This window comes from Kryptolebias marmoratus, linkage group LG4 (genome assembly GCF_001649575.2).
Source record: "Kryptolebias marmoratus isolate JLee-2015 linkage group LG4, ASM164957v2, whole genome shotgun sequence".
NCBI lineage: Eukaryota > Metazoa > Chordata > Actinopteri > Cyprinodontiformes > Rivulidae > Kryptolebias > Kryptolebias marmoratus.
In genome coordinates, this window is record NC_051433.1 from 27,249,962 (window position 1) to 27,262,074 (window position 12,113).

The following is a 12,113-nucleotide window of genomic DNA, read 5'->3' on the forward strand; positions in this document are numbered from 1 at the left end:
TCTGTCACATACCAGGGAATCATGCAGCTCTTTAAACTCACAGTCCTTGGCTTTGTTTTTTAAATCCGTGACATACGCATCAGTTGTTTCTGCCTGTTTCTGCGCTCTTGTGAAGAACATGTGCCGTATGTAAGTTAAGTTTTTTCTAGGTTCACAATAGTCCTTAAACTTCTTCATTAGCACTTCAATTTTATCGATTTCGTCATCCTCGAATACAAAAGTATTGTTTATTTTTACTGCGTCTTCTTCCGCGACATGAAAAAACGTTGCACATTGCACTTTCTTGGACTTCTCCTCGACGCCGCTAGCAGTACAAAAGAGTTCGAAGCGTTGACTCCAGTTTCTCCAATTTTCCGCCAAGTTGCCTTGCAAACAGAGGTTTGGTGGTGGTTGAAACTGCGCCATACTCTCAGTCCGCTTTATCTTCTGACACCATGTTATGTTTAGGAGTCAATCAGGACGACCAGAAGTCTGTGAACAGGGTTGTTGTTTAATGTAGCTTAGCCGGGTAACATGCTCTACATACAACGTCGCTTGCTACTGCCTCTAGCGTCTCTACTCCACCACGGGTGCCGGGAGGGCACACCTTCAAATACATCACAATGTCCAAGAAAGGTAGCAAGCTGATCCATTTCATTCTCTTTTAGATTTAGTACTGTGGATAAAGTGGCAATTAGACCTCTTGTCTAAACGTCCACAAACAAAACTATCGTGAGCACCAGAAAGTCTATTCCAAGTCCCTAAAAGAGGCACAATCTATATATTTTTCAAACATTATTCAATGGTGCCCGGGAAACTCAAAGCAACTTTTCTCCACAGTTCATCACCTCACTGGACAGAGGGAACCTCTTAATAACTCAACATGCAACAACTAACCAATGCAATAAATTTTTGAACAGTTTCAGCTCAAAAATCAATTCAATATGCTCTGCTCTATCTCAAACCCAAAGATCGTCTGAGCCACAGCTCCAAATCTCTCAGCCTCTCTGTTCCTTCTCTCCCGTCTCTCAGCAGGAGATCTTGGACATTTTCAGGAAGATGAAACCCACTACCTCTGCCCTTGACCCCTTCCCTTCCACTCTCTTAAAAATAAGTATCTCAACTATTGGGCCATTAATCACTCTCATTGTCAATATGTCTCACACTCTACTGAAACAGCTTTAATCCGGGTCACCAATAACCTGTTGATGGCGGCAGATGCAGGGTCACCATCTCTTTTAATCCTTCTCGACTTGTCTTCAGCATTTGACACTATTGACCACAGTATTCTCCTCAATCGTCTCTCACAAGTTATTGGACTCCATGGTACTGTTCTTGACTGGTTTCGGTCATATCTCTCTGACAGGACTGAATATGTTGCCATCGGAAAAGCTAAGTCAAAGACTTATACAGTTACTTGTGGAGTTCCTCAGGGGTCAGTCCTTGACCCTATTCTCTTCTCATTATACATCCTGCCTCTGGGACAAGTCATCAGCCGCCATTGGATATCCTTCCATTGTTATGCTGATGACACTCAGCTTTATATAAAAATAGACTCATATCCATCTGCTTCTTCCTCTACATCCTCTTCATCATCACTTTCCTCACTCACAGCCTGTCTGGAGGACATAAAGTCATGGATGAACAACAACTATCTTCAACTGAATAGTTCTAAAACTGAGGCAATGCTGATTGGCACTCCTCATCAGGTTCAGTCATCCCCCATCACAGCCATAACCTTTTCTGGACAGGACATTCCACTTTCCACTACTGTCACCAACCTTGGTGTCCGTTTTGATCCTTACCTTTCTTTTGACACTCATGTGAAACATCTGTGCAAAACCTAATTTTTTCATCTAAAAAGCATTGCCAGTCTCATCCCATTACTTTCTCAACTGGACGCTGAAAAACTTGTCCATGCCTTTATATCTTTAAGACTGGACTACTGCAATTCCATTCTTTTTGGTATGTCAAATAAAAATCTTCAAAAACTCCAGTTCATCCAAAATAGCACAGCACGCCTTTTAACAAAAACTAAAAAATATGACCATATCACGCCAGTTTTGCATTCTCTTCACTGGCTTCCTGTCTCTGCCAGAATCCAGTACAAGATTGGTCTTCTGACACACTAGTGTATACATAGCAATGCACCCCCTTACCTTAAAGAACTGCTCCTTCCACACAATAAAACTCGCTCTCTCCATTCTAGTAACTCCTGCCCTCTTCAAATCCCCAGAACAAAGCTCAGTACCATGGGGGACCGAGCCTTCTGCACTATTGCTCCTCGTCTGTGGAACTCACTTCCAGATCATTTAAGGGAACCACAGACTGTAGACTCCTTCAAAAAAGGACTGAAAACCTATTTGTTTTGTAACTTTTATGGCCATGTTTGATCTAATCTAATGTAGCACTTTGAGATTCTTGAATGTAAAGTGAATTAAATGTATTATTATTATTATTATTGTTTCCACAATCTTGTTGATGTGAGTGCCTCTGGGTTCTTTGCACCACATTGGTTTGCATACTTGCGAAGGCAGTCAGAGCCTCTGTAATGGGAAAGTGCACCTGGACGTGCAAAAAGGTACACATTCTCTGTGGGGACTTGACACTTACTCCTGTTTTCCATGAGCAGGTTCATTGCTGTGATCATGTCAGGTGTGAGAAGCACAGGCACCATTCGTGACCTTTTACCACGAATCTCAACTCTTTCAAAGTGCTTTGCAAGCTTCCTCTCCAACTCACTGAGGCACATCATAATGCCAGGATTCAGCTCTGTGCAATTCCGCGATGTAAAAGCCTGGACCTCCATTTTTGAAACGTCCCCCTGCCGTTTTCTGTTAAATAGTACTACTTGTGTCAAAGTTACTTTAGCAAGATTTCCAAAGTTTGTGTTGTTAGGTTTTTCCTTCACGTATTTCATGCATTTAGAACACTCAGCAGCAAGAAACTGGTGCAGCAGTGACACATCCTATATAAATGGCAAAAGCTGGGGTTTATTCCACTTAGCTTGTTGAAGTGTGCCCAATGCAGCAGCTGCAATTGACTCTGCCCATTTTTTCTGATACAGAGTGGCAAATTGCTTGGCTGACTCAGCAACATCATGGTGATGTGCAATGATAGCCTTCAACAGGCTTCTGGGGGCACCTTCTCACATGTCTCCAAAGGCTTTCTCTTGTATTTAGCCCTTGACAAAATTTGCAGTGACGGTAGTCATCAGATTGTTTTTCTATGCTTGGTCTTCGACAAGCAACATATGCTCCAGCACCTTGGACTTCCACAGTAGCATTATGTTCAAAGTTTCCCCTCTTTTTAAGACACCGTAACAGCTCTCTTCTTTTGTGGGACCTTGAAAGAAAACTGAAAGCCAATGCAACATCAGGCTGGTTACTGTGTGTGCTTTCGAGGTGTCTTGCCAATTTAGAAATGTTTTTTTTACAATACAGACAATATTGCTTCTTGTTGTACTTGCTCTCCCTTCCTCTTTTTGGCAATGCTGTGACTTTTACGAAGCTTTTATTGTGCAACATGCTCTCTGTTGAATCAGCACTGCAACTTATCACTGACGAACTATGAGAACTAGTGATCTCCACACTGTGTGCTGTAGCCATCTCCAATGGAATGTCATCTAACAGTTTTTTTTGTGAATTCTCTATCACTCTCAGTTCCTTACTATGAACACTTGTGTCTGAAGAGTTGCCACTTGAGTCTGGAACATAGTCAATATCTTTATAATCTGTGTTATCTGAAGACTCTGGATCAGATATCTGATGGAAAAGAAAAAGTTATTAAAGAGCTACAGTATCATTTTCCTTAAGTAACCATAAAAGGTGCATAAGTGACTTTTGAGAAAGTGATAAATAATGTAAAACATATAATTAAAAATAAAATTTGATTTTCTTAATGCATTTTTTATTTCTCTATTTAACAACTGTGTCATAATTACCTGGTCAATAAAACTTGAATTGTCTCCATCATGATATCCAACATCACCAACTTCAGCATGTCCAACCTTTTAAAACCATTATTAATAATTAAAACTTATTGAATGGACATTTCACACCCAGTTACATTAGATTTTAAATTATTATTATTATTAAATTATTAAAAAATGCTCCCAACACTGAAACAAGGTGCTTCACTTATTATGACTACTGGGATTGAAGTCTCTACAACACAAAACTTCTCAGTGTATGATGTGATATAGTGGACTATGTACAAATCATAACATCTTGTGTTATGGATCACCTAAAATGATTAAAAAAAATGTGGTAGCTGTCCTACAACTATGTGCATAAACTAGAAACAATGAGTAAATGAGAGAAATTCACCTCTTGTAGGTCTCTGGATGTTCTAAAACTCTAAAATGACCATCCTGAAGATAATCCATTGCATATAATGAAAATGTTTTGATTCTGCTTGTATTCAAATACTCACAGAATCATTCATTCTTGTGTTTAGACTCAAAGTTATCTGCTTTTCTCTCTCTAATGTCTTTATCTTAGCGTCATCATAACATTCCTCAAACTGGGCATGATGTCGCTTTAGATTTTGTAGACGGCTTATTGATCTAAGCTGTAACAAAAAAAAAAGAGAAAATTAAGAACCAAAAGTAAACAACCATGGCTCACATTATATTCTGCAAAATTTTTCTCACACACTAAATGACCCAGTGAAATAACATGAACTATTTAAAAAACAAAAGAATATAGCTGTCTCACCTCTTCTGCAGTTAGTATCCTGTGAAAAGGCACAATACCAGAGGTCTGGCTGACCTAAAAAGAAAGATTTTTATAGAATTTTTAGCCAAGTGAACTGAAACAAGTTATTGCAAATATGAACAAAATCAAGTGTAGAACTACAGAAGATATAAAATTGAATAATAGTTAAAAGTTAATTTGAGCTATAAAGGAGACGTCAGTCCTCAGATCTATGAAACCAAAGTTTTTCTGCCAAAGTATTCTAAAAAAATTATACAAAGTATGATATTGTAAAACTTTTACCCAAACTAATTGTTGAAAGGGTATTTAACTTCTGCACTGGACTCAACTGACTTTAATTGGAACTAGAAATTTGTAATTGTGAGGATCTGGTTTTGACCCGCCCTTGGGCGTGGTTTCTAACCCCTTCTCTTCACAGCTGTTGCTGTTTCGTCTGATGAGCAGTTCTGGTATTTAAACCCCTAGTTGGCATCAGATCTTCGCTGGAGCATCTTGCCTTATGGTCAAAGTCTAGCCACTAGATCTACACCTAGCTACGAACCACTACGTTAATCCTGCTTTGTATTTTTGCCTCGCTTCAGGTTTTTACCTCCGTGTCACTACCTGGAACTTACCTTGTGCAGTCTGGACGAACTTACCTGTGGGACTCAAAGGATCCTTTTTCGCTGGACTCTTCCTAGACCATTTACCCGTCAACACCGAGCCTCTTCACTATTCAGAAACCTGTAAGAGAAACAAACAAATAATTCCAAAACTACCATGGACAAACCTGTACTGGATCCTCAAATACTCAAGACTCCCCTTGCCTCCTTCCTGTCGTTTCAGATGCTCCTGAACTCTCACTGTAAATATTAGCTCACCTGTAAATAAACCACTTATCTTTACTTACTGTCTCTGTGTTCTGGTTTCGGTTCCACTCTTATGGCTAAAGCCCTGAATTATGTCAGTAACCTGTTGGAAGGATGAAGTGGATGTCCTGCTCATTTCTGGCTCCCCTGAAGGTTGAGCTGGGATGTCTACACTTGGTGTCTGCAACAAAACACACAAATACAATGTTAAATTTATTCTGTAACAAACTAATGATCAACTTATTTTAACTAGGGTCGAGGCTTAATATAATTGACCCTATATAAAGTCTTAACACTGCAGAGTATCTAACCCTATCTAACAACATTGTGACACACACACAAAACCATTTATTCAGACTATTTGATGACGTCAAATTAAACACACTAAAGTCTTTCAAAGTTAAGACAATATGAAGACATTGTGACACACACTGGCGTGTATTCAGACCATATGAGGACATGACGACTAATAACATGTTGAATCTGTCTTCCTGATTTTAATATCTTCTGTTGTGGTCAAAGAAAGTTCTGAACCTCACCCTAATGTAAATGGATCAACTTCCTAAAGAATTATTTGATGTAAACCCTTCAGCAGGTCGTCAAATAGACAAAATCAAGTGTAAAACTACAGACGATATAAAAATGAATGATAGTTTAAGGTTAATTTGAAGTATAAAGGAGACGTCAGTCCTCAGATTGATGAAACCAAAGTAATTTCTGCCAAAGTATTCTTAAACAAGTCATAGAAAGAATAATACTGTAAAACCTTTACCCAAACTAATTGTTGAAAGGGTATTTTACTTCTGCACTGGACCCAACTGACACATTTATTTGTGTTTAATTGGAACTAGAAATGTGTAATAACCTGTTGGAAGGATGAAGTGGATGTCCTGCTCATTTCTGGCTCTCCTGAGGGTTGAGCTGGGATGTCTACACTTGGTGTCTGCAACAAAACACACAAATACAATGTTAAATTCATTCTGTAAAAAACTAATGATCAACTTACTTTAACTAGGGTCGAGGCTTATTATAATTGACCCTATAGAAAGGCTTAACACTAGAGTATCTCACCCTAAACAATATGAGGACATTGGGACACACACACAAAACCATTTATTCAGACTATATGAGGACGTCAAATTAAACACACTAAAGTCTTTCTGTCAGGAACGGTGGAGACGAAGGCAAACCCAGACTCATAATTTAAAGAAACAGAAACTAATTTATTAAACTAAAGAAACAAAATGAAAACAAACAGCTGACGTGGCAGCAAACAGATAAGAACTAAATAAAAATACATAAATGGAACAGAACTCAGAAAACCAGGAACACGGCGCGAAGCAAACAAGAGAGACAAACATCAAACAAACCTTAGACAATGGACCAGCGAGGTATGGAGAGAAATGACCGGGTTTTAAAGACTGGGGATAACGAGGTGAGTGGGAACAGGTGGAATGATTACTTATTCGGGACAGGTGAAGATGGGCGTGGCTAACAGACAAATGAATGACTGGGGAAGAGAGGAAATGAGAACACAAACACAAGGAGGACAGAACCAAGAAGAAAACAAAAACCAGATAACTAAAAATAGAAAACAAAACCAAAACACAAACCAGAGAACTAAAACAAAACCCAGAAAAAGCCAAATCACCACACTTTCAAAGTTAAGACAAAATGAGGACTAGCAGACCTTTTAGAAAGTTTTAACATGGTAGTGTTTCTGCAATGTACAAAATTTTTATCAGTTTTAGTATGCATCTTTTTTCTGATATTTGGCAGACTGTGATTGTACACTGTTTAATTGAAGATTAACTTACCAGAGCTCGCCATGGCCATGGAGCGTCTCCATAGTTATAGGTTATTTCACTGTCTGGTTGGATGTTTTTAATCGCAAACAAGCAAAGATGTGGTTTACCCTGGACAGCCAGCTTTTTCATTTTGCAGTTTGGGGATTTATGGGCATCATTAACCAACTGGCCATAAGAGTCATCTTCATGGGAGGCATCAATGCTAAATTTGAACATGGAGAAATATTTGTGTTCTTCACTAAAACCATAATGCTGGAAAGAACATTTGATTTCTAAAGCGCATTACCTACCACCATGTATCACTGTTTCACTCAAAATCAAACAGGAATACATTTTGCTTCTCAGTGTACTTTTTCTGTTTCTTGTCCCGTTCATATTTTGAGATCAACTCCCCACGGTACTCAGCAACAAAGGATCCCTTTTCGATTGGTGCGCAAGCAAATACACCACACCCTGATAAAACAAAATTCATTAATCTTTGTCATGTAATACATCTAAATCACTAATTTCCAAAACATATACAGAAGATACCAACATGGAACTTTTAAAACATTGAGTTAATGATCTCTTCTCTCTATCTATGTAATGTTCAAGAAGTAAAGCTGGGGAATTAATTTTAACATACCTTTTATAGTCACTGATCCATTGAACCGTCAGACAAGGCTTGTCACTTCCAGATGAAATAAACTGAATAGCCTCAGCTTCAGGACTAAGTCGGACTCTTCTTTTTGACATGCTATTCACATGATCATTTGGTCCTTAACCTGCAAACATCTATAGGTGAAATGACAATTCAGCAGGGAAAATACAAAAAAATTATCAATGACAAAATAGTAATTTCTTGCTGTAAGTTACAATTTATCTGATAATCATATCTGATAATTTGGCCAACCTCTGTATAACTGTGATTAATTAAATTACCTTGCATAATCTTAACCAACCAAAGTAGTAGCAAAGCATCTTCAAGGATAAATACTGCTATTCAATAAATTACTACACTTTTTTTGCTTCCCCTACCATGGTTAAACTGCATGAATAATCAATTTGTGTTAAATAGGAAAGCAATTCCATTACCATTTAAATGTTAAAATATATTATGTGCTAAAATAAAATTTGTGTCAGAGGAAAAGCAACTTCAACAGGTGTTTCTGTTAGAAAACAAAATCATGTGGAAAAAAACTGCATGCAGCTCTGCATCATTTACCTTTTAATTTGAGCTAATTAGCTAGTTCAGTAATTCACTGAGCATTGTTGGCGTGATAACAGTTGTATTTGGCAACAACTTAAACTATGTCTACAGTTTAAAGCAGAAAAAAGTGATATATTATCATTTATCATCAACTTCTTCAAATTCTTAGAGTAATTTTGGATATTTAAATTCACTTTAAACTCAACCTCACCTTACCTTGTCCAGCACACCACACCGAAGAACATCAAAGTTACTGTATGAGCCAAGATAGAAATTTCCAGAGTGCAGAAAGTTCTGGATGTTCAGATTACCTAGTGCGCCGATATTCATATCAGAACCCTTGTATTTCCTCCATGAACAGCACAATCCTTTCGGAGACTTTGTAAAATTATTGCATACTGACGAATCCTACATGTAATGTTATCACAAGTTTACTATTGAACTTCTTTGTGTTGAAAATTTCTAGCCATCCAATTAGTCTTTGGCTGAGTGTATTGACCACCCAGTAGTGTTACTGAATTAACGATTGTTTGAAGTCATCAACAAGAATGGCGGAGCTTCTCATTACTGAGTCCTTTTTTTTGACACTTTGATTTCGGTTTGGGGGGTTTTCGGGTTTTTTTGAGCTATGGTCTTAAACTTTTGATCAGCTGAAAAAATCATGTTTGAGTGTAAATGCCGTTTTCAATTAATTCCCCGCTCAAAAGTTCTTGTCTCTTGCACTGATTTTTTCCTTTAACATTGTGAAGCTCTACTTAGAACCTTCTTAAGATCCAATAGTGCAAAATGCAAATTCTTGCAATTTTTTGACTGGTCTTAAGATTTTGATCAGGAGTGTATATACAGCCAAACATGTCCTTACTCAGCATCATTATATCTCTTGAAAATAATATTTTTATACCTCTCCTTGAATTGTTTTATGTTTGTACATTCCTTAAGTTCCACACTCAAACTGTTCCACAGTTTTACTCCACCAACAGAAATACAAAACCCTTTACGAGTTGTATGAACAATCCTAGATTTAAAATTAAACTGACCCCTTTAATAATAACTTCCCTCCCTTTCAACAAATAATTTCTGAATATTACCTGGTAATAATTAATTTTTCGCTTTGAATATTATCAGTGTTGTTTGTATCTCTACAAGATCTGTAAATTTGAGTAGTTTTGACGAAAATAATAATGAATTTGTGTGATCCCTATATCCAGCCCCAAGAATTATTCTTATTGCTTTCTTTTGCAAAATGACTAATGATTGTATAACACTTTTATTATTACCCCAAACTACTACACAATTATTTAAATATGGAATAACTATGGAACAGTATAGAATATGAAGTGATTTGTAATTTAAAACTTGTTTTGCTTTATGTAATATTGCTATTCTCCTTGACACTTTAGCTTGTACGTGTATGATGTGAGATTTCCAGCTTATTTTTTCATCAATTATTACTCCAAGAAAAATAATCCCTTTCCATTTGGAACCCCTCTAAATGAATTTGCAATTCTAATTTAGCTCTACCATACACAAAAATATCAAATTTTGTTTTACTTAAATTCAATGATAATTTATTAGTGTCAAACCAATTTTTTATTTTCTTTAACTCATTATTTATCCTATATTCTAACAATTCCAAGTTATTACCTGAGAAAAAAATGTTTGTATCATCAGCAAATAAGACATACCTACAAAACTCTGATACCTTACACAAATCATTAATGTACAAAATAAATAACTTAGGACCCAATACTGACCCCTGTGGGACACCACAAGTAATGTCCGAACATAAAGAGCAGTGAACACTCATCTTTACAAACTGCTTCCTATCACTAAGATAACTCTTCGCCCATCTCAACACAATGCCCCTGATACCATATCGTTCTAATTTTGTTAATAAGATATCATGATTTATGGTATCAAATGCTTTTTTCAGGTCTAAGAATATTCCAACTGTGTACTGTTTTTGATCTATCGAATTAGTAATTTCTTCAATTAAGTCCATTAATGCAAATGCTGTTGATCGGTTAGCTCTGAATCCATACTGACTCTCTGTGAGTAATTTGTGTGTGTCAATGAATTCATCCAAACGGTTATTAAAATGCTTTTCAAGAATTTTGGAAAACTGAGGTAGCAATGAGACAGGTCTGTAGTTTGTAAAGAGGTGTTTATTCCGTTTTAAACAGAGGTACAACTTTTGCCATTTTCATTTTATTTGAAAATGTACCAGTTTGAAATGATAGAATAAAAATGCATGTTAATGGTTTAGAGATCCCCTTAATGACCTTTTTCAGAACGAGCATATCAATATCATCCCAGTCAGTAGATGTTTTTTTTTTACATTTAAAAACAGTTTCTATTATTTCTTTTTCTGTTACTGCTGTTAGAAACAATGAATTCAAATTTCTGTCAATACAAGGGTATGTCTGTTTTGTAAGAATTATTGGATCAGAAATTTGTTCTGCCAGCTCAGGACCAATGTTTACAAAGAATTCATTGAACCTACAAACCACTTCATTCATGTCATAATTATCTCTATTATTAATTAAAAAATATTTTGGATAATTTACTTGTTTATACCCATTTTTTATTACAGTATTTAATTATGTTCCATATTCCTTTAACATTTTTAAAATTATTTTCCAGTATTTTATTATAGTATTCTTTTCTTGCTGTTTTTATAATACTAGTTAATTTATTTTTATATTTCTTATATTTATTTTCTGACTTTTTAGTTCTCATTCTTAAGAATTCTCTATATAATATATTTTTCTTTTTACATGCATTTTGTAAACCTCTAGTGATCAAGGGATGGCCAATATATTTAAATTTCTTATTAAATTTTATTATAGGACAATTTATATTATATAACTCTTTAAATATTCTTAAAAATTCATCATACGCCACATTTATATTATTTGAATTATATATACTATCCCAACTGTATGCTAATAGATCATTTTAAAATGTATTTAACAAGCTTTCTGTTCTCACCCTTCTGTACTCGGCTTTTTTATTAGGTTGATTAATTTTACAATCTTGTATACATACAGGCAAATGGTCACTGATGTCACTAATAAGCGATCCACTTATCATGTTGCTTGTAATATCATTTGTAAATGTATTATCAATAAGAGTGACAGAGTGGGTAGTTATTCTAGTTGGTCTGGTAATTTTTGGATATAGATTTATACTATATATTGTGTTAATGAAATCCTCTGTCATTGTATGATTACTAGGATTAAGCAGGTCAATGTTAAAATCTCCACAAATAAATAAAGTTTTATTACTCTTTTGGATAAATTTTTCCTTCATCAAATCCTTAAACAGTTCAATACTAGATCCAGGTTTCCGATATATACAACTAATTATTACATTTTTCTTATTTTTTGTATTAATTTCAATTGATATACATTCCAGTAGCTCATCAACAACAGTTGACAGTGTATCCAGCACTGTAAAGCTTAAATTTTTATTCACATACAGGTGCTGGTCATAAAATTAGAATATCATGAAAAAGTAGATTGATTTCAGTAATTCCATTTAAAAAGTGAAACTTGTATATTATATTCAT

At 35.8% G+C, this 12,113-nt stretch overlaps 1 protein-coding gene and 2 long non-coding RNA genes across 5 annotated transcripts in view; all 3 read right to left on the reverse strand.

Moving 5' to 3' along the window:
- cdk18 (cyclin dependent kinase 18) overlaps positions 1–12,113 on the reverse strand; it is a 183,428-nt gene that overhangs the window by 94,452 nt on the left and 76,863 nt on the right. The window lies entirely within an intron of this gene.
- LOC108229159 lies at positions 7–5,723 on the reverse strand. 2 transcript variants are annotated; one of them, XR_005233107.1, is made up of 6 exons: positions 5,336–5,723; positions 4,698–4,751; positions 4,414–4,551; positions 3,923–3,988; positions 3,650–3,743; positions 7–471 (listed from the first exon to the last, which is right to left on the reverse strand). It is a non-coding gene; the product is annotated as an uncharacterized LOC108229159 (long non-coding RNA). The 2 variants fall into 2 exon arrangements; XR_005233106.1 differs by having other exon boundaries at positions 7–3,743.
- Positions 6,409–9,141, reverse strand: LOC108229160. 2 transcript variants are annotated; one of them, XR_001808273.3, is made up of 4 exons: positions 7,979–9,141; positions 7,644–7,806; positions 7,363–7,555; positions 6,409–6,488 (listed from the first exon to the last, which is right to left on the reverse strand). It is a non-coding gene; the product is annotated as an uncharacterized LOC108229160 (long non-coding RNA). The 2 variants fall into 2 exon arrangements; XR_005233108.1 differs by lacking the exon at positions 6,409–6,488 and adding an exon at positions 7,141–7,265.